The sequence below is a fragment of the Ambystoma mexicanum genome, chromosome 9, assembly GCF_040938575.1.
Source record: "Ambystoma mexicanum isolate Mex_15411 chromosome 9, UKY_AmexF1_1, whole genome shotgun sequence".
In the NCBI taxonomy this organism is placed as follows: Eukaryota; Metazoa; Chordata; class Amphibia; order Caudata; family Ambystomatidae; genus Ambystoma; species Ambystoma mexicanum.
Window position 1 is genome coordinate 194,087,533 of NC_090931.1, and position 24,388 is coordinate 194,111,920.

The 24,388-nt window shown below is 47.0% G+C and overlaps 1 protein-coding gene across 3 annotated transcripts in view; it reads left to right on the forward strand.

Moving 5' to 3' along the window:
- The window catches only part of PCSK7 (proprotein convertase subtilisin/kexin type 7), a 434,758-nt gene that overhangs the window by 341,948 nt on the left and 68,422 nt on the right, over positions 1–24,388 (forward strand). The window lies entirely within an intron of this gene.

Here is a 24,388-nt window from a genome sequence, read left to right on the forward strand (position 1 = left end):
TGCGCTTCAGGCGTTCCAGGACGGATTTGTTTCTGGTCATCATCCCTATATCCACATTGTATTTACATTTTATCGGTCGCCTCCTTCTGCTCTGTGGCTTGTCCATTTACCTCTGTGCAGACTCCTCTCTGTCGCTAAATACGTCTCTTTGTTTCTGACTATTCCATTTTATTTACCTCCGTTTTATTTGTAATGTTTGAGCATTGAACGTTGGCCAGCAGTTTACTTCAGAGTGCTTGTCCAGACAAACCTGGTTAGGGTGCAAACCAGTGGTCCAGTAGCTGCCGAGATTGTCCAGATCGCTAATTATATCTTCATGAGGTCAATGGAGAGCCATCGACCACAGCTCACACGTTTTTTTCACGTGCCCATCTATACGTAAGAAGCTCGCCCTCTGGAATTCTGTTATGTGTAGTTTTCTTACAGTTCAAATGCGAACCAAAAAGAAACCAGTTTCATTGCTTCAAGCAAAAACGGTACTGGCTAGCCTTCCCAGCGGAAACTTAAGAGCTCTGCGTCGAGTCTTCCGATTGGCAGAGCCTATCCCCTCAGTTCATGGATTAGGGGGTTGAGCCTCCAGAGCCAAAGCAGTCCATTTCTCCCCCCCTCCCCCCCAAATCTACAGAAGCAGGAATCAAGAGGCGAAAGCGGAGCAGGCGATAAGGTTGGAAGAAAAACCCAAAGGGTGCCAGCAGGCGTTTGGGGCTGTCTTTGCATTATGCACCAGGGACGGCAGGCACTTGAAATCCAAATGTACAATAAGAGATACAAGGCCCTGGCAGAGATGGTGGCATCCACACCCACGCTGGCTGTAGGCAGGCCCTCTACCCTGCCCCCTAATGCACTCCTCGGGCTCCCAGAGACGGAGTTGACAGGTGAGGCTTCACGGAGATGGAGACTTTTTCAATGAGGCCCACGACCAGGGCGAACGCCAAACCTCCTGCCTAACTGTTACTTTATATTAGCCACTAGTACTGAGGAGGGGCTGGGGGGGGGTGGCAAGACTAGGGGTGGGGCTGTGGTAGACCACTTTCCTTCTCATCCCTCCTTCCAACCCATTTCGTGAAGGCATGGAAGCAGGGCCGGCCTTGGCACTGGCAGCGACCTAGGCGAAAAAGAAATGTGGTGCCCCCTCCAAAAAAGAAAAATGCACGTGCTAATCTTCAAACACCTGGGCAAGACAAAGTGTATGGCAACAATAGTTGGCATCATGTAAAATACGCAACGATATGGTGCAGAGAACATCCTGCTTGGCATCACTACCGTACACCCCATCCATTCAAAACAAGAATGGAGTAGGTTCTTTGCGTGTCTCTACCTCGGTGTCAAAGCTGGAAAAGCACCGCAAGCTCTCCAGGTGCCAGACGTTTAGCGTGCGCGCCAGTCTTCGAAACATTAGATGCATCAAGGGAAAGAAAAACACGTTTTAACTGGGCAATTCATTATACAATGATTTGCTTGGTTTACTCAGACGTGTGTGAAATTAGCGGTGTCTAAATCACTTAACAGATCTCTAAAAATATGTAGCACGATGTAGAGAGACTGTTTGCCGGGTGTCGAATAGTAGGGGATCCTATAGCAGAAGGTTGCAAAGGCAGCTGAGCAGCTTAGGGGACCCTTTGCTGGGAGGTTATACTTTTATCGCCCTCTTGCCCATTTTTGTGGCAACATGTGCTGTAAAATGTGGTGTTTTGACATGGGGTGAGTATGGCTCCCATACCTCACTGTGTGTGGGAACTTTTGCCCCCATAGGGAAATTCAAAATCTGGCAGACGAGAATATACAGTTGAACATAAAGATACACATTTAGTTCAATTGTCATTTCCCTTTAGAAGCAAGTGACCTAGACAACAGAGCATTGGCCTTTCAAAAAACAAAATCCAGAGCATGTGCTTTGATGATTATTTTATGTATCTTGTGGGTAAGTGTCTGCACTGGAAACATGACAACCCGGGTGAAATCCTGGTAGCCAAGTACTTGAGCAAGCTTGCCAACCTAAAAACACCCAAGGGGGTTGCGTCCGCCCTCTGAAAAGGTTACGCTGCCCACCCACATGTATCCTTTACATGTGCCCTAAAAAGCAGCACATGGCCACTATCTGGGGAAATAACTGCAGCAGTCTCCAGGACCAGTCTTGCCACATCCTGGGCAAATATTCAGGACTCACTTGCCCTCAACACCATGCCTGGCTTTCAATAATACCCTGTTTTATAAAGATGACATGAAAAGTGCACATACCTTTTATAAGGTACCCACTGAAATATAAAAATGCCTACAGAAACATATTAACGACCATATTAGCGACAAGTGTACAGTTGCAGCATTATTCCCCCATCTTGATAGGGAGACTACAAATACCAGAATGCAATTCAGCAAAAGACAAAAAAATGATGTTCGACGTATAACATGTAATATATGAAAAGATTACTTGTTTGCGTTTCAGTGTTCGATAAATGCAGTGATGGAAATATCACATTCTACAAAAAAGAAAACCTTTTTGGTGCATTAAATATGACCATCTTAAAATGGATCTAATTTAAAACGGTTTTGTGTGATGTATTTCAATTTACCTGGCGGAGAGGATCTAATGCTCTGCTGGAAGAAAGTGATGAGTAGTAATTAAGGGGCCTGCAGCTGGGCCACTAGGAGCTGCCCGTTCTAGTATACTATAAGGGCAGCTTCCGAATGTATCAGCACACCAAGCCGCACTAGAGAGCTCCGTTTCCAGCATTGATGCCCACTTCATGCATAGAAAAGTGATGTTTAAAGACTGCATTCAGACTCTGAGCATATTTATGGCTCTCCATTCTGAGTGAGGAACCTTTATCCAATGCAACTGCCCTGCTTCCCCACCACCGCAAAACCTCTCTCCCGGCCTTGCGTTTATAAAAGGCCATTTGAGGAAGCCTTTCCGCACGCAAAGGCGCTTCTGCAACCCCGGTACATCCCATAACGGCCACTTCAGCAGAGAGCAGAAACAGATGTCCTTCCTATTATGACTACCTTAATGCCGAAGTCCATGGGGTGGGGGTCAGACGGGACCCTCTGGTGACTCGAGGTGAAAGGCAGGCTGGCTTGCGAAAGGCAGGTGGCATGCGGTGCTGACTTTTTGGAATTTAAAACACATTTATGTGTGAAATTGGCACCTTTTTATCAGTGTGCCTCCAGCAGCTTGTGACATCTTGGAGCTAAAACGTCCCAAGCACTGCAACAGAAAAGCTACCTGCAGTGCACATTAACTACCACACTCCACTCCACCTCCTCTCGCATCAGAATGTAGGCATGAAACCATTAAGTTACTAATGACCCATCACTGAGCTTATCCTGTTCGGACCTGGGAAACAGGTTCTGGCTGCAAGGGAATCTTTTTCCCCCACATATCCTTGGCAAGGAGTTTCAATTTGCTACTTAAAATAAAGAACTTAGGTTGCCTATGGCAGGAGAACCTTGGCACCGAAGCACAGGTTGGGGCTAAGGTACAGTCAGTCTACTACTCCCTGTGGATGCTTCGTCGGGTTTTACCTTTCATTCCTGAGGAGGATCATGCAGCAGTGGTGGGGGGCATGACCAATATGCAATAGTAATTGTAATAGCCTCCTGATGGGTATCCCTGCCAAACAATTGTACATGCTTCAGAAGGCCCAAAATGCAGTAGTCAGACGGATTGGCAGGCTTGGTATATCAGAGCATGTTTCCCTTCTTTGCAGAACACTGCACTGGTTGGCAGATGAGGACCTCATCAAATGTAAGGTGGCATGTCTGATTTTTAAGTGCATAAAGGGATTGGCCCCGGAGTACCTAAGCACTAAAATCTGTTCTCGCAACCCCTTGAGGACACTCTGGTCAAGGGACTAGCTACTGCTGAGCAGCCCCCATTCGGTATTTGTCTCCAGGGGAGACAGAAGATTTGCTGTCTTCGGTCCTAGACTCTGGAATAGTCTACCTCTGGAGATTAGGGACTGTCAGACACTTGCCCAGTTTTGGAAGGCCCTAAAAACCTTTGCGTTTAACTAGTAACAGGGCAGCTTACCTGGTGACTTCTCATCCTCCTTTATTCTCAAACGGGTCACTATTACTCAGTTGGTGAAAAATCCCAATCTCGACCAACGAGAACCGGGCAACCTTAGACCCATTACCAACTGCAATTTCACCCTGAAAGTAATGGACAAGATTGGTACTGCGCAATTACTGGCATACGTAGAGACCAACGAGATTCTGCATCGCCAACAGTCTGGGTTTTAGTGCTGCACACAGCACTGAGACCGCTATGCTTGACTTGCAGACTAAAATGTTGGGAATCATGGATAAAGGTAAGGCAGGTGGTCTTGTCTTGCTGGACCTCAGTCCAGCTTTTGATCTGATTGACCACCAGCTACTGCAACAGGCACTTGAGAAAGTTGGCAATTGCTCCAAAAAGGCAATTGGCTGGTTGACTTTGTTCCTCGCGGACAGGATATCCAGGAAACACTGGGGCGATACATTCTCGCATGAGTAACATCTTCTGCAGCTTTCCCTAAGGAGCTAGTGTCTCGCCACTCTTATTCAATCTGTACCTGCGTTTCCTCTGTGAGGTTTTGGACAACATCAAGGCCTTTTTCACCAACTATGCTGGCAACACCCAGCTAGTGGTGGAACGTATCGGGGACTATAAGGACAGCCAATCAGTTAAGGACCTCTATAACGTCATAGAATTATGGATGGATCACAAGTGGATGTGTTTAACTGGTAACAAGACCGAGCTGATGGTTTTTGGCTCCAATCAGGCCAGTGCTAAATGATCATCGGAATATGAATCATTTTTGATAAAAGACACACATGAAAGAGTGGCCAAGGTTAAAACCCTGGGCTTGACCTTGGAAGCCTCAATGAGCTCAGATGCTCAAGCCATGCATGTGAGCAAAAATTGCTCCTACTGCATCAGGTTGTTGAGAGCAATCAAACCCGTACTCAACGAAGTAAATTGTACCACCATAGCCAGAGCAACCATTTTATTCCGCCTGGATTATGGTAATGCACTTTTGCTAGGTGCTAGTAAACAATGCATGACAAAATACCAACTTCTTCAAAACAACGCAGTGAGAATAATCAAGCAAAAAGCAATACCAGACCATATTAGCAATGCTGGAAGGGAGCTACATTGGCTGAGTGTCGAAGACCGTGTTTTGTTTAAATCTCTGACACTTACACACAGGTGCCTGTACGGAAAAGCCCTGGTCTACCTTAGATCTAAAAGTATCAGTTACTCACTTGTCTGAGCATTGAGATCAGAAGCTTGGGCTCATTGTAGTACATTCACACAAGAAAGCAAATGGCCTAGGCAGAGCATTTCCCAACCGCGTAGCCGTTAGCTGGAACAAACTCCCTCTGAACCTGAGATTGGAACCCAATCACATCATTTTCAGAAAGATGTTGAAAACGCTCCTTTTCAAATGAAGATAGTTTACCCTAGTTAAGTGACAGCTCCTTTTCATGCCTTAGCCTGCCAAGTGTCCTGTGCTTCTATGTTTCGTATTGTGTCTTATACATACGTCTTTTTGTGGCGCCCCGATGCCTGCAGGCTTTCGGTGCCTAACAAATAAATAAGTACATTCTTGCGCTAGAAGTGTTTTGTTCTGCGCTTTTATATGGTTAGGTCCGCCCTGAGCACGCTATAGATATTCAAAATTCAAATGAGCAGTTTTGTATGCTACATTCTGATTTGAGGGGCTGCAGGAGGAAGTTAACTGCCTTTCATTCTTGCACTAATGAAGTCGACTTGAAGCCGAGCAGGGGTCGACGCCAGCCAGGAAGTAAACAAGCGGCCCCCCCAGGGCGTTTTTTTCTTTCACCCTGAAGTTCCCTGCCCTGGACAATGTGAGACCTCTTTACCGCCAGCAAAAGGTTGTCTGGCCTGTGGCTGTGCACCACCAAATGACAGCAGAAGGACAACAAACGCCCACCTGACTGTACAATGCTGCCCCTGTAGGAGGTGACAACCCGACACATCACCAAGGTGCACCTCAAAATAACAAGAAGGGCAATGGCTGCCATAAAAAAAACGTGCAGGGGGACCCGAGGGGCGCCGCTACACCAGAGTACTCTGGGCTGGGGCGCCCCACCATGAGAGGGTGAGTATGGCACCCCAGGCGGTCCTCCTTTTCTACGGCCAGCCCTGCATGGAAGCATGTCTAAAAGGTGGGGAACGAGGGTGCCGACTTTTGATTTTCAGTACAGAGGCGAGTTTTTTTTTAATTTTGCACTTATAAATTCTTAACCCTAATGTTGCAAAGGTTAGCACGATTTGCACCAATAAGTTGTAAACACCTTAAAATTGTTGGGATTCTGTTGTAAGGTGTCTAAAGGAGCACAGTATAATGCTTTGTGTGTCTTTCAAGAGACTAGTACAAACAAAGCATTCTGAATGTAAAACAAAGCATATTGAAATTACCACTATTGCAGGCACTGTTTCTGTGCAAATATGTTTTCATGTACAGTTGCTATCTGAAAAATTCATTCATAATGGTGTCCATGTACAAAAGCTGCAAAATGGCAATTTCAAAACAAATGCTAACGACCCAAAAGATGGCAGTGAAGTAGGTATAATGCATGCCCATTCAAGTCAGTCTCCCAGCTGAGACAACAATCAATGAGGTTCTGGTCTATACCAATGTTCTGTGATTTGATACAAAGCACATTTCCACTTGCTCAGAATGTGAAGTTGTGTCACACATGGAATCGTTCTTGAGTTTTACCTGCATAAATCCGAGTAAAACCAGCAACTATGGGGTGTAAGGGCTGGAGGGTTAGGAGAAGTGAATACAAAACTGTATGAAACTGCACAGCTGTCGGAAAATTTGACGGGGCTGGTGGGTGCCCATTTAAACATTTTGTTTTTGGGCCCCATTTCCTACAGCTGGAAAAAAAACTTTCCAAAGAACCTGTTGGGTGCTTAAATTACAAAGGAGTCAAAGGAATGCAGCGAAGGAGGGCTAATAGCTACACATTGTTTTGGACAGGCAGCCAGCGGGAAGCTGAAACACTAAATGTCCATTGAAAAGAGCAATGGCAAAATGGTTTACCCCACTACTAAGCACCATGAAAAAAGAAAACAAAAAGATGGAAACGGAATGGAGGAAAGATTACAATCCAGACAAAAAAACAATGTTCCAGAAGCACATCCGCGCATACAAGAAGGAAATTCAAAAGGCAAAGAGAAAGCATTATGATGACAGAATCACAAATGCCACCAACACACAAAAAGAAATGTTCCATATCATTAAAGAAATGAGAAACCCACCAGGCTGTGACAACACCCCAACCCCCTCGGAGAAACTATGCAACAACCTTGCAGACCACTTCAAAAAGAAAATCAATGACATCCGACAAACCATCCAACAGAGACCAACCAGCAGCGACCTACAACCAAACAAACCTAAATCAGAACCGCAGCACAAACTCAATAACTACCCTCAAATATCAGCAGAGGCATTCGCAACGCTGATAAAACACAGCAAGAAAGCAGGCTCACCAATGGATCCCTGCCCCCCTGACATCTACAAATCAATCCTCAGACAAGGAACACCAGCAGAATACTTCAGAAACCTTCTAAATCTATCACTGGCAACAGGAACAGTACCAAGGATCTTCAAATCGGCTTACATCAAACCACTTCTTAAAAACACAAGCGGGGACGTAGATGACCTCTCCAACTACAGACCAATCTCCAACATCCCCTACCCAGCCAAACTCCTCGAAACCTACGTATACAAACTAACCCAAGAATACGTTGGAGAACACCACCTGCTAGACCAAGCTCAAGTCGGCTTCAGGCCCACAAGAGGTACAGAAACAGCACTACTATCCATTTGGGATGACCTAAAAACGAATGCAGACTCCAACACAACATCTGCCCTTATCCTGCTCGACCTCTCTGCAGCCTTCGACACAGTTAGCCATGACACCCTAACCAAAAGACTAGAAGACATAGGCATAACAGACACAGCGCTACGCTGGACTAAATCATTCCTAGCAGACAGAACTGAAACCGTCTGGATCAAACCCTTCAAATCCACCCCACGAGTCAACGACTGTGGAGTACCACAAGGATCCTCACTATCTCCACTGTACTTCAACATCTACCAAACCCCAGTAATCAGAATCTTCAAGAAACACAACATCAAATGCTACAACTATGCAGACGACACTCAAATCATCTACAAGATCGAAGACACCCAAGCCGATCATTCAAACTTAACCGACTGTCTAAAAGAAGTCTTCAACTGGATGAATGCCAACAACCTGAAAATCAATCCAGGAAAAACCGAAATCATGATCATATCCAAAGACCAAGAGAAGAAAACCGCCATCCCGTGGCCAACGGAAATGGGATCTACACCATCACCATCTAAGGTAGTAAAAAATCTGGGAGTCCTGATGGACAACACCCTAACCTTAGAACCGCAAATAAACGCAACAGTCAAGAAATGCTTCTTCCTCCTCCACACGGCAACAAAAATACTACCTTTCCTCTCCTTCACACACAAAACACTCACCATCGTCGGCCTCATCATGTCAAATATCGACTATGCAAACAGCCTCTACCTCGGTATACCGGAATACCTACTGAAGAAGCTACAACGGATCCAAAACACTGCAGCCAGACTACTCCTCAAACTATCCAGAAGAGACCACATCACCCCGGCCCTAATAACACTACACTGGCTCCCAGTAAAACAGCGTATCATCTTCAAAACATTGTGCATAACGCACAGGGCAATCAGCGGACAAGGAGCAGAATTCCTACAAAAAAAATAACAATCTACAAGCCAACGAGACCGCTCAGGTCAACCAACGAAATCCGACTGGAACAAAAACCTCACATCAAGAAGAAACTCGGAGGCACCGCTTTCTACCACTTAGCTGCGAAAACCTGGAACAACATCCCAAAAGTAATAAGGAACACCAAAGACCACCTTAAATTCAGAAAATTACTAAAAACCTGCCTCTTCAACACCGGAGACTAAAACCGAAACAACAATAAGACAAACGACTCATCAAAAAAGGACATTGACAAACCCCTAGAACCGACAGAAGTACCCTGGGCACCAGTAGGGCTGACGCTGGACACAGGGGTCCACCCGCGAGACCCAGAGAAATGGATACAACTACTCCAGCCAACCCTTACCATCCCCCACCGCCCGTACAGCCACAACTAGGTTCCACGAGGCTGTGGAACGAACAAGATACCACCAATCACCACACAACCGGGTGTATGGACACTAGCAGCGGCGCTAGTCATGTGGAGGGGGTGAGGAGCATGCAAGGTTATTAAGGGAGCGGGCGGAGGGGACAGCTAGATCCTCTAACGGCCTCGAATGGAAAAACGGGCACGTACCTCCTGAGGCTCAGGGTGTACAAGCATCCCGTCGGGTAAGAATACACGAGCCCAACCGGTTCAGTCCAGGATAGAGATGACTAACGAATACCATTAACAATTTCCTTCTCTGCATACACCTCTCAAACTCCAAACCAAACACAACCACAAACTTCTAGCGCAGCAAACCGCACAAACTTCACTACACTGCAACAACAAAACAAAAAAACACATAGACTCGCACATCAGCACACGACGACTACCGGCCGCATACACCCCAGGCCCAGCCGACGGAACCACCGGGCTGAGGCTGCCAACAGCACATCACTGCAATCTTGCACTTTTCCAGCCTCCACCCACTAACCCACCCTCCCCCCCCCCTCTTTCAGAGCCGCCAGGGGACCACTCTGGTGGTGATAGTGCGCGGTACAAATGACCTTTAACATTAACAAGGTTATGAGAAGGTTGCTGGATACTGCAAGAGGCCCGAGAGAGGTGATTGCCTGGAGGCACCAGCAAAGGCAGCCTGTAATGTTTGCACTGCAAAGCACACGTTTCATTTCCCGAATTAAAGGAGCGTGTTGCTGTGTCCTAAAACTGCCAACACAGGGCAGCTTCTCAGGGGGCCTCCCGAGGCTCAGGGCCCATTTCAACTGAAAAGGTGGAAAGGCACTGATGCTGCCCGAGAGACTGACTGGAATCTGTCAGTCAGTAGGGATCTGGGGTGATAAGACAATCATTTGTTCGCATTTTCTCAACCTGGCTACAAGGAGGGCCTCAGAGATGCCTTGCACTTGAAAGGGCCTGTGTTTCTGCTGCACAGGTTGGGTAGTGGTGCAAACCATTCCTGGATCCTTGTGGCCTTTGCAGAGGTATTGATTATTTTTCAGTTTAGTACCTTTTTTGTTTCTAAGGGTTTTTGTCTGCGTGTAAATGTTTGGAGGCATAATACCGACACCATGAAGGCCACTTCACGTATCTACACAATTACTTTCCCCTTTTCTTCCCACTTCTCTTTCCAGTATTCCTCCATTCTCCCACCGCTTTACCCTGTACCAATTCTCCTATCTTTTCCCAGTTGTCACTCCCTCTCCCATCCCTCAAATGATCCATTTTGTTTTCTTTTGCTCCTTCCATCTCATATTCACACTCCGCCAGTCCCCATGCCTCCTTCTTTGTCCACATATTAATCCTGAGGCATACATCATTCCTTCTTTGCTCACGCCTTCCCAAGTCGTTACCTGCTGTCTCTCTCTCCTCCCCACCCACCACGCCATCCCTCATACACTCTCCACATTTCTATCTCTAGCACACTCCCTGCCTTTTTCTCCTTTCCTTTCTCTCCATGTCTTTACCTACCTGCCTTCCCCCTGTATCCATAGTTTGCTCTCTTCCATTGCTCTTTGCCAGCCTGTTAGGCAGCTGGACCTTCCGGTTGCCCACATCGTTCCACGGCAGGTGCATTAACATGCAACTTACTGAAGTTTGAATAATTGACCTAGGGTTTAAAACTGCCATGGACATGTAACGTGGGTGAGAGTGGGACTAACTTACCGCTTAAGAGAGGGAGACGGAGAGGGGCAGCATCAAAATCATGGGTGTGGGTCGAGGGATGTGGGAGGAAGATGAGAGGCAAAGGGAAAGGGACGGTAGACGGGGGAGATGGTTGTAAACAAGATTCCGAAAGAAAAATAAAGTAAGAATGGAAATAAAGTGAATGCAAAATGTCAAAGCTAGAAAAATAATAAAGTAAAGAGGATACAAGTCAGAAATAGCATAAAGAGGGAGCATGGCTGTCCGCTCTCCCCACTATCGAGGCTGGGGTGGGGAATAGGCGGCTCCCCGTTTTGAAGTGACCAGCATTTGCCAATTTAGCGAGATTCCTGCTAACGCTTCAGCTGCCTGCACCCGGCAGGAGAGAACAAAAGCCCCGACGCCCAGCTCTCAATCCCATGTTTTTATTTGTTTCGTATGCGTTTGAAAAGTTTCATGGCACTGCAATGAAACTTTTAAAACCCTTTTTGAAAACAAATCGTTCATAACGGGGGCAAAAAGACACTCGTGCCCCGTTGTTCAAGTAGTGCAGGGGCATCCGTGTACACGGCGCCTATGGTAGGGTATTGTTTTTAAGTCGTTGTTGTTGTTAAACGCATGATGCAGCTTGTATACATTTAAATCATCTGAACATGTTAAAACAAATTCAAACGGGTCTTCTTCGATATAGCTCCAAAGTCTCCTTAATGCTACTATCGAGGAAGGTTGATTACCCAATGAACATCGAGCCCAACAAGCTGACCGTTCCAAGATGTTATGAGTGCGGTCTCCTGCTTTTAAGTTCAGTGGTAATGGGTGTTATCACCCGTTTTCGTAATATTTAATTGGACGGAGCGTGAGTCTGCCAGCCAGGATCCGAGCCAGAGCACTGGAGGAGAGACGCCGAGAGGGCCTGCATTATGCCCCCAGCCCCAACAGCGTTTGCCAGATTGCCGTTCCAGGCAGGACTGGCCCTATTTCTTCTCTGCTTGTTCCTCTGTTACACCACTGTCCACCGACTGACATGGGCACTTTCACTTCTTTGGATCTCAAGCATGGAGAGTTAAAGGACTTGTGCCTTATGATGTCTGGAATGCCAGAGCAACCGCTAATGGGAGATACAACCTTTAACAGCCATTTGTCTCCAGTCCCAACCCCTCCCCGCACGCGGCCTACCGCCTGAGCAAACACATACAGTGCCAAGTGACTATGCCTGTTCGGATCTCGGTGGAGGTCTGGACCTGTATCGACTGGACCTGTCTCCAGTCGATACATCGGACAGAATAGAACAAGCAACTCCACCTAGGGCAGGGGTCTGCAACCTGCGGCTCTCTAGTTTTGGACTACGGCTCGCGTGACCTCTTACCATTGACTATGCTGGCTAGGGTTGATGGGAATTGTAACCAAAAACATCTGGAGAGCCAATTATTGCAGACATCTCATCTGGAGACACAGAAACAAGAGGCCTGGTTTCCAAGGGTTAGGGAAACATTTGAATTTAAAGGTTTATTTAGAACATGGAGTCCAAACATTGTGTCAAATACAGATTGTTTATTCAATACAAGAAAGAATAATCCATACCCAATGAAAGAGGCCTAAACGCACCCCCAACTCAGCCTATTGTTCAGAAATGGGGAAATAAAAAAAGTGAACATTTGAAATGTAGCCACTGATTCTGTGATTGTCTTGATGTAGGGATAGTCGAGTTCGGTTGTGTGGGGAGGCTCCAGCATCAGTTTGGGAAGGCGACGACCCTCACTTGTCACCGCAGCACCCAGAATCCATCCCTGGAAGTTCCCCTCTAGTTCAGAGCCACTGAGCAATGAATTGTGGGTATGCAAAAGCAGGAAGAAGGGAAGAATTGCAAGCACAGGGATGGAGCAAGGCCCATCTGTAGCGTATACCCCTCTTTAGCCGAATGGCAACTTTACAGACCTCCATTTCGCCGAATCATTTTTTTTTGCCACAAATAAGTAAGTTTGTGAAAGGTAGATAGGAGAGTAGGAGGAGGGTTTGCGGGGGTCTCCGCCCACCCCACAGCAATGGTGGTAAAAATCTGCAAATCTCTGGCAAGAGAATTCTGTGAAGTTGCCATTCGACCAAAATAAATAGGAATACATTCATAGAACCCATCAGTACATTCGTACAAAGGCATATTGAGGGGGCTGTCCCACGCGCTGCTTTGTACTATACTGCTGTGAGGATTACTTTTAAGTGCCCTAGGGCTGAACAGGGTTGTCAACCGACCGACTGGCATCACCCAGTCCACATTTCAGGATGTCCACTGTGTATAGCAATAAATTGCATGTAAAAAGTCAGTTCTGATTATTTATATTTGGTTTTTGATCTTTCTGAAACCCCCAATTACCGTGATCCATTCATGGTGTGGTTGCGGCAAACCCCAAATGTGAACTCTGGTGAATGATGTTCCTTTGAGGAGGAGTGCGCTGCAGCCAAAGTAAACCTGGAAGTGGGCCAGGGTCCTTGAACAACGGTCTGCACAATGGACAATGATCGCGTCTGTTTGGGAGTAAAGGACTTGGCATTGAGGTGGGGGGACTGGCTGAACTTTCAGCTATGCATTCAAATGAGATCACTCTAAAGTATGAACTGAGTTTATGTTAATATCGTGCTAGTTGCACCATTTAGTTGTAGTTTCTGTATTGTGCTACTCCACAGCATGCCGTTGCTTAGGAGCACTATAGGTTGACTGATGTGGAAAGGGGCGAAGGATAATGCGGTTGGGCAATTCTTTGATCCATAAGGATTAAGGAATTGTTGAGTCTTCAGTGCTCATCTGAACTACAGGCGATCACATCCGTCTCAAGGTGAAGGTCTAGTGCTAGTCATTTCCAGCAGAGGCGTGTTGATTATGCAGAGGTCTGCCCCCCAGCACTTGCAGCACTTGCATATTTTGGATGGCAGGAGACACACGAGGTGATGGTAAGACGGCCTTGAACATGTAGGCAACCCATAGACTGGTAGAGCTTTGGTGAGGTCTATGGGTGCACGACTATGGATGGCTTTGAGTCCAGCAAAGGGTCCTGAAGTGCATGTGTAGCTTTGTAGGAAGCCGGTGTACCGATTTTAGTACCCAAGTGGTAAATGATCAGATCTTTTCAAGTCCAGCATGAGGCGGACAGTATAGTTCTGAGCACTCTGCAGTTTATGCAGCGTCTTTACAGGGAGACCAGTGTAGAAACCATTATAGTAGTCCATTCACAGCAGAACTACAGCAAGGACCAACAGTTTTTTGAGTTATTAGAAGAAACGGGACAATCGGTCCTAGCAATCTCATGTGGTAGAAGGCTGCTTTCTTGTGGATGGCAAGACGGTCTGCAGCGGAGATGGCTCCCAGGATACAGGCTTGAGGAATAGAAGAGTCGGGTGGTCAACCAGCAGCTGGCTGGTGGAGTTGGGTCGACCGTCCTTAAAAGCAGAATCTCATTTTTTTGAGCCATTAATGCAAGGTGATAGTCTTCCATCCTCCATTCATGCACGGTCATAAGGCAGACGCCACTACAGTGACAGTTACTAGAGGTTTGATATGGAGCTGTGTCATTCTCACACACACATGGAAGGCAATATTGTGTTTACTGGTGGTCACTGTGTGCGTTACAAGCAACAATGGGAGCACAGGCAATCTCCACCTTTAGAATTCCTTGAGGACTATATGCTGCTTTTTTAACAGTGAATGGGTGTGGAGTCAGCCTTCAGTTTTCAAATTCGAACCCAGGCTGACTCAGCTCTCATGCTTCCTAGCTCGATAATTGGAATGCACTAAACTGGGTACACGTGTTATTACAGCACTTGGAAGCAGGAAGAACCCTGCATGAAGCGCTATCCAAAAACATGATCTTCCTATCCCTCCTCTTCTCTATACTGCTTAAATCCTCTGCACATATCTTTTCTATTCTTTGCTACTTCTCTAATTCTGCCCCTCTTGCTTTATTCCCCACTGTCTCCCTGTTTCTGTACTATTGTTGCACTCCCCCACCTCCCTCTCCTACTCTACCTGCCACTACCCCTCTATTTTCCCCGAACCCTCTGTATCCCTCATCTCGCTGTTCTGACCTCCCGCTATCCCTCTCTAACCTCTCCCTCTAGCTCCCTGGACCAGTTTAGGGCTTCTGACCTATCCTTCTCTCTCTCTCCCTCTGCCTATCTTTTTTTCCCCTGGTGCATTTTCATCAACCTCATCCATTAAGTAGGCTCACCCTCCCTATTCTTTCTCCCACTACCACTCTCTACATTTCCTCTACCCCTCTATCTCTCTTTAACCCTGACTATCTCTACCGCTCCCTATCCCTATTTCCCTCACTTACCATCATTTACCTCCCACTATCCTACTCTGACTTTCTCTGTCCCTCTTTAGCTTCTACTCTAAATCTTCCTCTATACTACGGTGGGGATGGGCGCAGTATGTGTGTGTATATGTATATGTATATATATATATAATATTATATTCGATAACATAACCTGTCTCTCTCCCTATCCCTATGAACCTTCTACTGTTCAGTTCTCCCTCACTGTGCCTCTTGACATGTTCACTGACCTCCCTTTGCTTCTCGCCATCCCTTGCTACCCTTTCTCTTGGCCTCGGTCTTTCTTTACCTCTCGGTTCCTCTAACTTTTACTCCCCTCTACATTCCCATCTACTCTCCCCTCTTGCCTCACTATACGTCTCTGCCTTTACTTGTACATGTTTACCTCTCACTCGCTTATTATCCTCCTCTTGTGCTCCATTCCTTGCTTGTATCCATCCATCTCTCTCTCTCTCTCTCTCTGTCTCTCTCTCTCTCTCTCTCTCTCCCTCTCACAATCTCTATCTCTCTGTTTCTCACCTCGTCCTCCCTCTGTCTTCCTGTTAGCTATATCTCTTCCCTTCTGTCCCTCATAAATGTTTTTATAAATGAGTGTAATCTCGCAGTCAAATCTTTTAAACATCTGTACACGAGTACTCTGGCCGCCAGCACTGGCACCGTCCCAGACCTGTTCGCCTGCCTGGCTCCTTCTCCATTTTAGGCAATGTTTTTGCTTCTGACTTGGCCCAGAGATCCTCCCTATAAACACATACACGTCTCTCTGTACCGGAGCTACCGGACGTGGGGGAGCCTAGAGGTGAAAAGAGGGGATGGTGCGAATAGGGGGCATAAGCATGGGGGAGAGCAGAGTGCTATGGGGCTACAATTGGGAAGGTAGGCTGCCGGCCTGCTGGGGTATCCGTGATGTGTGGCAGGGGAGGTTTTTAAAGGACGAATGGGATCTGAGCAAAGAGTTAATGGAATCTGAGTGAATCTGGCACAGGAAGCACTTCATGTTTGTTCCATGAAGTCATGCTTTTCTACCGTTAATCCTAAAGCGATTTGTTCCCCCGTTTTACGATAACTTGTCCTTTTCTTTAAAGATAAACTGCAAGTATACTTTTGAGATTCCTAAAACACTGTGGCATGTGCTGTGGCAGGCTGGCAGCCCTTTGAATATTGTAGGGTCGCTGGAGAGGAGCGTTGACACGTTAGGGAGGCTTGCGAAAAATATGCAGGCCTGGCATTTCAACCACTATCAGATAATCGGGTGCTGGGGTGCACTCATCGGATATGAAGGTCCATGGTGCAGGCATAGTGCGCACACTCGCTCCAGAGGGTGCAGGATTCCAACTAGGGGGGCCTGGTTGGAGGGGGTGGGGGGAGGCACTAAACATGTGGAAGACCGCAGTCTGTAGTGGTTGGAGGTGAGCTGTGCTCTGGTCTGATAATCCAAGCGGACTATCTGGAAGGGGCAGGTGAATTGACATAGCCTTTAAATTGGGACAAATCCAGGGAATTTGTCCAAGGGGGAGACACCCCCTTTTGGTACTAAGTAGTTGAGCCCACTAAGCTGAACACCCTCTAGGGCACAGGGTAAGCGGGATCCCACTGGCAGTGGGAGGTCTCGGGAGGATAGCTCAGGGGGAACGTGCTCGCCTTGGAAGCAAGAATATGCAGAGCAACACGGGTTCGATCCCCGGGTCCACGCTTAGAAACTTCTGGGTATTAAGCGCGTTATAAATAACCTATCATATCATATATCAGTGACCATCCACCCCTGCCCCCTTTAGAGGACATGCACTCCCTAGATAGGAATGTTTTACCCTCCCTTGCTTGAAGAATACAATACGTTTGTTAGTTATATGGGAATGGACATATTTAATGAGATACCACCTAATGTATCAATGGTTGGTGTGGTTTCTAATCCCACTCAGACACCATCCATAATCCGGCCTAGAGAACAAGATAAAACACACACCTTCACTGTCGCGGGGTAGGAGATGCCATCCGCATCAGCGTAAGCGAAGAGAGAGACGCGCAGAGCCACACTGGTGAACCCTCCTCCTGGTAGATGTGGCCTGGGGAGAGTTGCCTGGGCAGACAACCCTGTGTGCAACGTGGTGCACGACCCACGGTGGATGCTGCGGAATACTGGGTGAAGAATGCCCTAGCACTGAAGCGGAAGGCTTGAGACCAGAGCCCCAGCCAAGTGAACTGGGGCCACCTACCGGTGAGATGCAGCACCACCGCCAATACACTGCCAGGAGCTTACTGGAAAGGATTATCTGCTCCGGTCAATGCAAAGGAACCGGAGCAAACAAGAGAGCGCCAACTTCCCGAGGCGCCCCGTCTGGAGGAGCACCATTTGAGAAGGTACGCTGATGCTGAGGGAAGCCAGGAGGTGGACGGCAAGGTCGAAACCGACCCCAGGACTGGGTGAGAAGCAGACGACCCCAGAGTGGTATGAGAGCCAAACTACCCCAGAGTGGGGTGAAAGCCAAATGACTCCAGGGTGAGGAGACGGGGAATGACCCCAAAGAATACGTCAAGCCCAAGTTGGGCCAAAGAGCGAGAACCCTCAGGTTGGAATGTTCAACCCGAGACCCCATAGAAGGGAGAACCCACAACAGGAGTAGATAACTGATTGTTGTCGTTACTGGAAAGTGAGTCCAGAGGATTACCTGGAACAGGACTTTCAGCCCCAGTTACCCATGTTATCGGATGCCCGGGACTGGTGTAAAGAGTCTAGCCAAATCCAAAGAGGGAAGAAAAGGCATTTTGCCTCATTACGAGTTCACCTGTGTGGGAGAAAACGGTGGTAATGCAGTGGTAACACCTTACCGTCAAAATAATTCCACCAAAATCCCCATGGAGCCCTATGGACTCCAAACAATGGGGGCTTACTCTGCTTACCACCACTTGCAATCCTGCAGTAAATCTGGGATCAAGTGGCGGTAATGGTAATTTTTGTGGCGTTTCGGTAGATTTACCAGCAAAATACAGCCAAACTTGTAAATATGACCATTGACGTACAACAAGCTCACAAGTTGAGGTGGGCGAAGGTGAAAGACCTTCTGATGTCTGTTTGTGTAACTGAGCAACATGGATCAGGGACCCCACTTTTGATAAACAGACTCAATGGGGTGGAAGCCAACCGCCGTTCACTCACGGGGCAAGTGGCCCTCCCTTTGGTTGTTATGTTCTATTCTATTTTAGTGGTAGGGACCGAGATCAGGATAGAGTAGATTTTCTGGATGACGGACAGACCTTGTTGCAGGTCATCCGGGTGAGCGTCCTTTAGACTTCTTTATTCTTCTTCTCGGGTCGGGCCAAAAAACTATGGGGACAGGAAGGTTGATTGTGAATAAAGAAAGAAGTTAATCACAATGACACCTTGTCTGCCTCCTCATTCTGCCCTACCACAAATTCCATGGATGACGAAAGGCCACAAACATGTTGCAGGTACTAGGTACGCTGTTCTTTAACCTCAGGAAGACTAAAACACCCAGGATAGACTCCGATGTGGGAGAGGTCCTACCATGCCTGTTCAGTGTATGGTGGAATAACCAAACACGGTTCTCCAAATGCTTGGTTTTGCAGCATTTATGTAAATGGTTGTGGATTGGGAGTGATTTTTTTGTAAAGGAGTAACCAGTGTTGTGCGAGTATCTTTGGACATTTGCAGGTTATATGGATGTGATTGTAAGTTAGTGGCCTGGTCATCTGGTAGGGTATGGCTTTGTCCCTTTTGCCATGGGGGCCCTGACTCCTTCAAAGGTATGCATGTTGTGTGATCCTGTGTAAGATCTGGTAAGGTAGTGATCGGTCACTGATGCCCCTTTTGGTTGATTTGAGCGCTAGCATGGTGTTTGTGGGGTTGGATGTGCTGGCGCCTATGCCACATGCTTGTGTGGCATGTAGTTTTGTTTTTTACATAGTGTCTGGAGTATTGCCTGGGCAGTTGAAAGTGGAGGAACGTGAAATATGGGGTGGGGGAGGGCATATGGGTGGATGAAATGTACTTCAGTCTAACTGGGCTGGGTTTGCCTGGAAGGTGGGAGTTAAGATATAAACCCAAAGGGGTTGGTTAGTCAGTCTGTTTAGTTAGAAAAGTAGGTGTCAAGCTGCGGGTTGGGGTCATGCAATGTCCCCTACACCTATTTGTTTGCATGGGAGAGAGCTAGTGCTCTGTAGTGTTCTGTGCTCGGCTCATGTAAATCCGTTGGGTACGGTTACTCAGTCCAGGTGAGTGTGTGCTGCTTGTGTTGTGTGTTTTATGTGTAAAGGGTGGTGGGGGGAGAGTTTTTGTTGAAAGCAGTTGGGAATTTCAAGAAGGTGATGTGAATGTGCATTGGGGCCAGTGGTGGTGTGAGGATTTTTAAGATGTGATGTCCTATGTGGGCATGACACGGTTTGCTTTATGGTGATTGGGTAGCAAGTGCTTGTTGCTTCCAATGTGCGAAGAGCCAAGGATTCTCGAATAATTGCTTTGGTCCCTGAACAGATAGTTATGCAGGGATTCAAATTCTACAACTCAAATACACAAGCTACATATATCTATATACAGGACCTAGGGACCACAGTGACTCCCGAACATATCACTATCGGCTCAGGCCAGGAATACTAAACAGACCAAAACACTCCCGTCGGCAAGCCTCCTCCCACCGTTCCCAGTCCTCAATATTTACTGCATCAGAAAAGTGTGCTGTACCGACAAAGGAGAAAATCCGCGACGTGAGCCGATCGCATGAAAAACACCTGTGAGAATCCTGAAGGTCTCACCCACTAGTCCCGGGGGATCTGCCCTTCAGGTGGCCAGGACACAGCCATCCTTCTTGGATCCAGTTCGTGGGGGTGGCCTTGCACGGGAGGATCACCTGCATGAGGGGTCTTCATGGAGTGGGACAACGGATGGTGACATGCGGTATCCCCTTCCCTGTAACACCTTTTCCCCCCATCCTACCAGGTAGGATACTTAGGAACTCAACCCCCCTACCCGACACAAACACTTTCTCACGGACAGCTCACTGTGAGCAAAAACGGACTAACACCAGAGCTGTATTCCTGACATGTCCCAATAAAATGGTTACGCAATTACTAATCATTACGCACACCTGAATTCCATCACACTTCCCAACACGGATAAAAGGCGGAGCACGAGAGCACACTCTTAGCAAGGCAAAGCACACGAGGAAGCAGCAATTCCAAGATGGCATTTTTAATACGAGGAGAAAGATGGCAAGTCCAGAGAGGGTTGCAAGGATGGAAGTGCCCTTGACCTTTTTAGACTGTTACTTTTGTGAACCTTGAAAAATAAGAAACAGAATACCGGAGACTAAAGCTGAGCAAACCTGCATTGTGTGTTGGAGGTACCCGGTGCTCTTCCGCGTCGATAACCAAAGTGGGGATGAACGGTTGCCATCATGGTACTGTCCTTGGCTCCTACAACAAAGCAGCACCAGTAACTAGAGCACGGCCGCTGAGACCAAGAGACTGATACCAGACCAGCCTGTGTTAGATCCAAGGTTGCAAGCGGGAACATTGTATGAAGAAATCTAAAGAACTGTGTGAAAAGTATATAAAAAGCTAAATTAATAGAATTGAATACCAGGGGAGTGAATGAACTTGTGGAAGCCAAGAAAGATACCGTAGACATAGTGGTCCGGCGCCACATTAGTGCTCATTAGTAGGTCTCTCTTAGGTATCCAACGGGTTGGCAACTGTGGAAAGGGAAATTGGAGATCGAAGTGGTCCTGCAGTGGGTCAAGCTAAACCCTGTGCACATTTGAAAGTCTTCACTAGTTTAAATGCGAACTAAAATTGCTCCGAGCCCGGCTGAGGGAGACCAATTGTGTAAGAGGAAGGATCTGAGCCCGGCTGAGGGGTATCCGGGGTTCACCGCGAGTCAACCGAGAAAGAATATTCTCTGAACATTGTGACGAGGGGGATCTGAGCCTGGCTGAGGGTGATCCAGGGTGAAGCACAAGAATTGAATACGTATGGGAAGAAAGAAACTTTGTGTTTTGTTTTGGCACATCAGGCCCTCCGAATCAAGAGAATTTGAAGTAAAGAGACTTGGGTACAGAAGGCCCTGATGCTGGTAATGGAAATGTATCGTCGTGCCGAAGACCCCAGAGTGTGCGCTTTGCTCGAGTGAACCACCTTGTCCCGTGCGGAAAACATGGGGAAGGAAGGCCAATGGCCTGAACATCCTGACATATCATTTTGTGAACACTTTTCTTTTTCATGAACACTACTATCCAACACTACTTGTATTTAGTGGTAAGGATTGGCAATAGGTTTTATTTTAGTATAGGCCCTTTTACTTCGACGAGACTCCTAGGACTGCATTATTATTATTATTATTTGATGGTTGTAGCTTGCTCCCATCTGTAGATTTAGGGTTAGATTGGCGTTCATCACATCTTTGTTGAAGTTCAATAAACACCCTTTAACTGTGGTCAATTGTGCCTGTCTTACTGTTGATACCATACCTTCCTTACACACCCTACCATCAAAAATCCTTAGGAACGCTGTCCTTTGTGGTGGTGGATAATGGGGGAGTAGGACCACAAAATAGTAATGCACGCTGGCTTCCCAGGCAAGAGTGCTAGCTGAAGGAGACAAGAGCATGGCCAAAGTGGGCAGACGCACACAGAACCAAAGTAACACAAGAGCTGCTGGCCTCCACATGATGAATTAAATGAAGCAAAGTGCAAGCCCTGCAAAAATATACATGGGTACCAGTGCAGATTATACGATTAGAAGGGTTAGGATAAGGGGCACTGTCAGTTAGGACTTGTATTGGGGCTAGGAAATTGGTTATGCTTGCACTAGCATTGGGTTTGGAAATGGGCTTTGGGTTCTGGTTTATGTTGCAAGAAAAAGATAATTTTGGATTTGGGTTATGGTACTGGTTGTCACTGCTTTAGCATCAGATTTGGAGTTCTGTAAGGTGTTATGGTACTTGTACTATTGCGTAAGAGTTGGGATAAGTGTTGGGTGTGAGGAATCTGAGGGCATCCTTACGCACTTTCCCCCAGCATCCTCTGCTCAGGAGGCCAGGAGAAGGCCATTGCTCTTGGATCCTGATCCTGGGGGTTGATATGCGAGGGAGGATCACCTGGGTGGAGGGAACTTGGCGATTGAGGAGAGGATGTCTTTGGGTGAGACATGGTACCCCTCTTTCCCCTTATCAAAAGGAACCCTCCCTTCCCCCTGCTTTTGTAGGCTCTTACCAGTCTTTGCCTCTTTCTTACACACAATACCTCACAGCCATTGTATGTTAAGACTGTGACGAAGAGGAGGCAACTGGGAGTTATGCACATTTTCATTCCTTCACACTACTTTGGTACTGAGATGAGGAAGTGCGTTGTGGAGGAGTACCATTGTAATGTTCAGCTAACAGGCAACTGAAGTAAAGGACTTGCACCCGCAACCATTTAACAAGCCTACGGAGTATAAAATGAGAGACGCACAGCGGAGAGGGGAAACCGGCATGGAGAGAACGATGTGGCTTGCAGAAGTGGTGCGGGCTGGAGAGGAACCGGCTGGAAGGATGCCATGTTGAGCAGGAGGGTAAAAGACACAGCGGCCAGAGCGGGCATTGAGACGGTCGAGAAGCATGCAGTTGTCCCTGCCTGTGTCCACAGCAGGAGCTGTGGGGCATCAACATCTCCCAATCACTGTTGGTAGCATCCACTAAGGAAGAGCAGAGCTACGTGCAGCGAGATTTGAGGACTGCAAGCGCTGCTTGCTGGAGCTCCCGTGAGGCAGAAGCGGAGTGAAAGGAAACCAAAGAAGAGGAATGAGACACCCGGAGGACCAGCAGTATACCGGTGAGTGTGAGGCAAGAAGGAAGGAAATGCTCATACCGGGTTGCTCCAGGGGCTGCAAACAGGCATACCTAAATGCTGAACGAACTGAAAACTATTACAGTAACTTTAGAAGACCCAATTAAGGGTTTTTGAATGCGGAACAAGCTGCAAAGTGTAACATTTATTTTTGAAAGTGCAACAAGCTAATTTTGAATAACAAACTAAAGGAAATATATGATAACCATATTTGAATACAGCACAAGACAAAAGCAAGTAATGAACACTTATGAATATTGTGAAGCAAGTTGGTGGAAAAGAGTGAACACCACAGAGTGAGTGCTGTGAGAGACCGTTCATGGCAAAGGCAAAAGATTGACAATGAGAGTCGGGTTGTGTAAAATACCCGTTTTGACAAAGCCAAGAAACTGCCAAGAAGAATCTGTCTGTATGAGATAGATGTGCCAAAGCCAAGAGACGGCACAGGAGATTCTGAAATTAGTGTGGACTTATGGCACAGGCTCAGAGAGAACCTGTGTTGGCAAAAAGCCTGAAAAAATACAGAAGAATAACAAAGTACCAAGGGTCATCGGTTGCGTGACCTGTAATGGGTGGACCATGTGATCCGACAACTGTGCCTAGACAGAGTGACCCCTGCTTGAAAAGAGCCAAGGAAAGCCAAGATAAAGGTGTATTGTAAAAAGCCTGAATGATTAAGAAGGTGAACTGTAACTGTTTTGAAAGCCAAGGGATTTAATCTGATTGTAGTTTTGAAGCTGGAGGAGCGGACTTCTTCGGGCTTGGAACACAGAGGCCTTTTTTGAACTGTTGAACTCTTGCGGAAGCGACCCCTGAGGACCTTTTTGTAACTGTTTGGAACTTGGGGAAGAGGAAGCTGAAAATAAACCAGTAGCTGGAAGAAGCTCAGAACTTTATTTGGAACACTGTTTCTTTGGTTGCTGACATCCCTACACATTGTATGTACTTAGTTGTGAGGGCAAGTATAGGTTTTGGACACAGACAGGAGTTCAACTTACTGACACAGACTATCCTTATTTTTCTTTAGGTAGGAAAATAGCACCTTCGCATAGGGCAAGTTCGGCCTCATGCCATCCTGACATTTAAGAAAAATAAACATTTTACATGTGGATTCAATGCACAGATTGGCTGGAATGCCCCTCAAATGCTATACACCCACATGGAGCACACAGCAGTCATTCTTACCATCTCTGCTGACATTGCAGCTTGGGTAACAAGGATTCTCGTGGTCTTGTGTCAGGATTTCAGATGTTTGTACTGCTGCAGGAGTTTCCTTCTCTCACTAGTCTCCTCCGACCCTGTCCACCCCAACCTTGAGGCTTCCGGGGTGTACATTCAGCCGT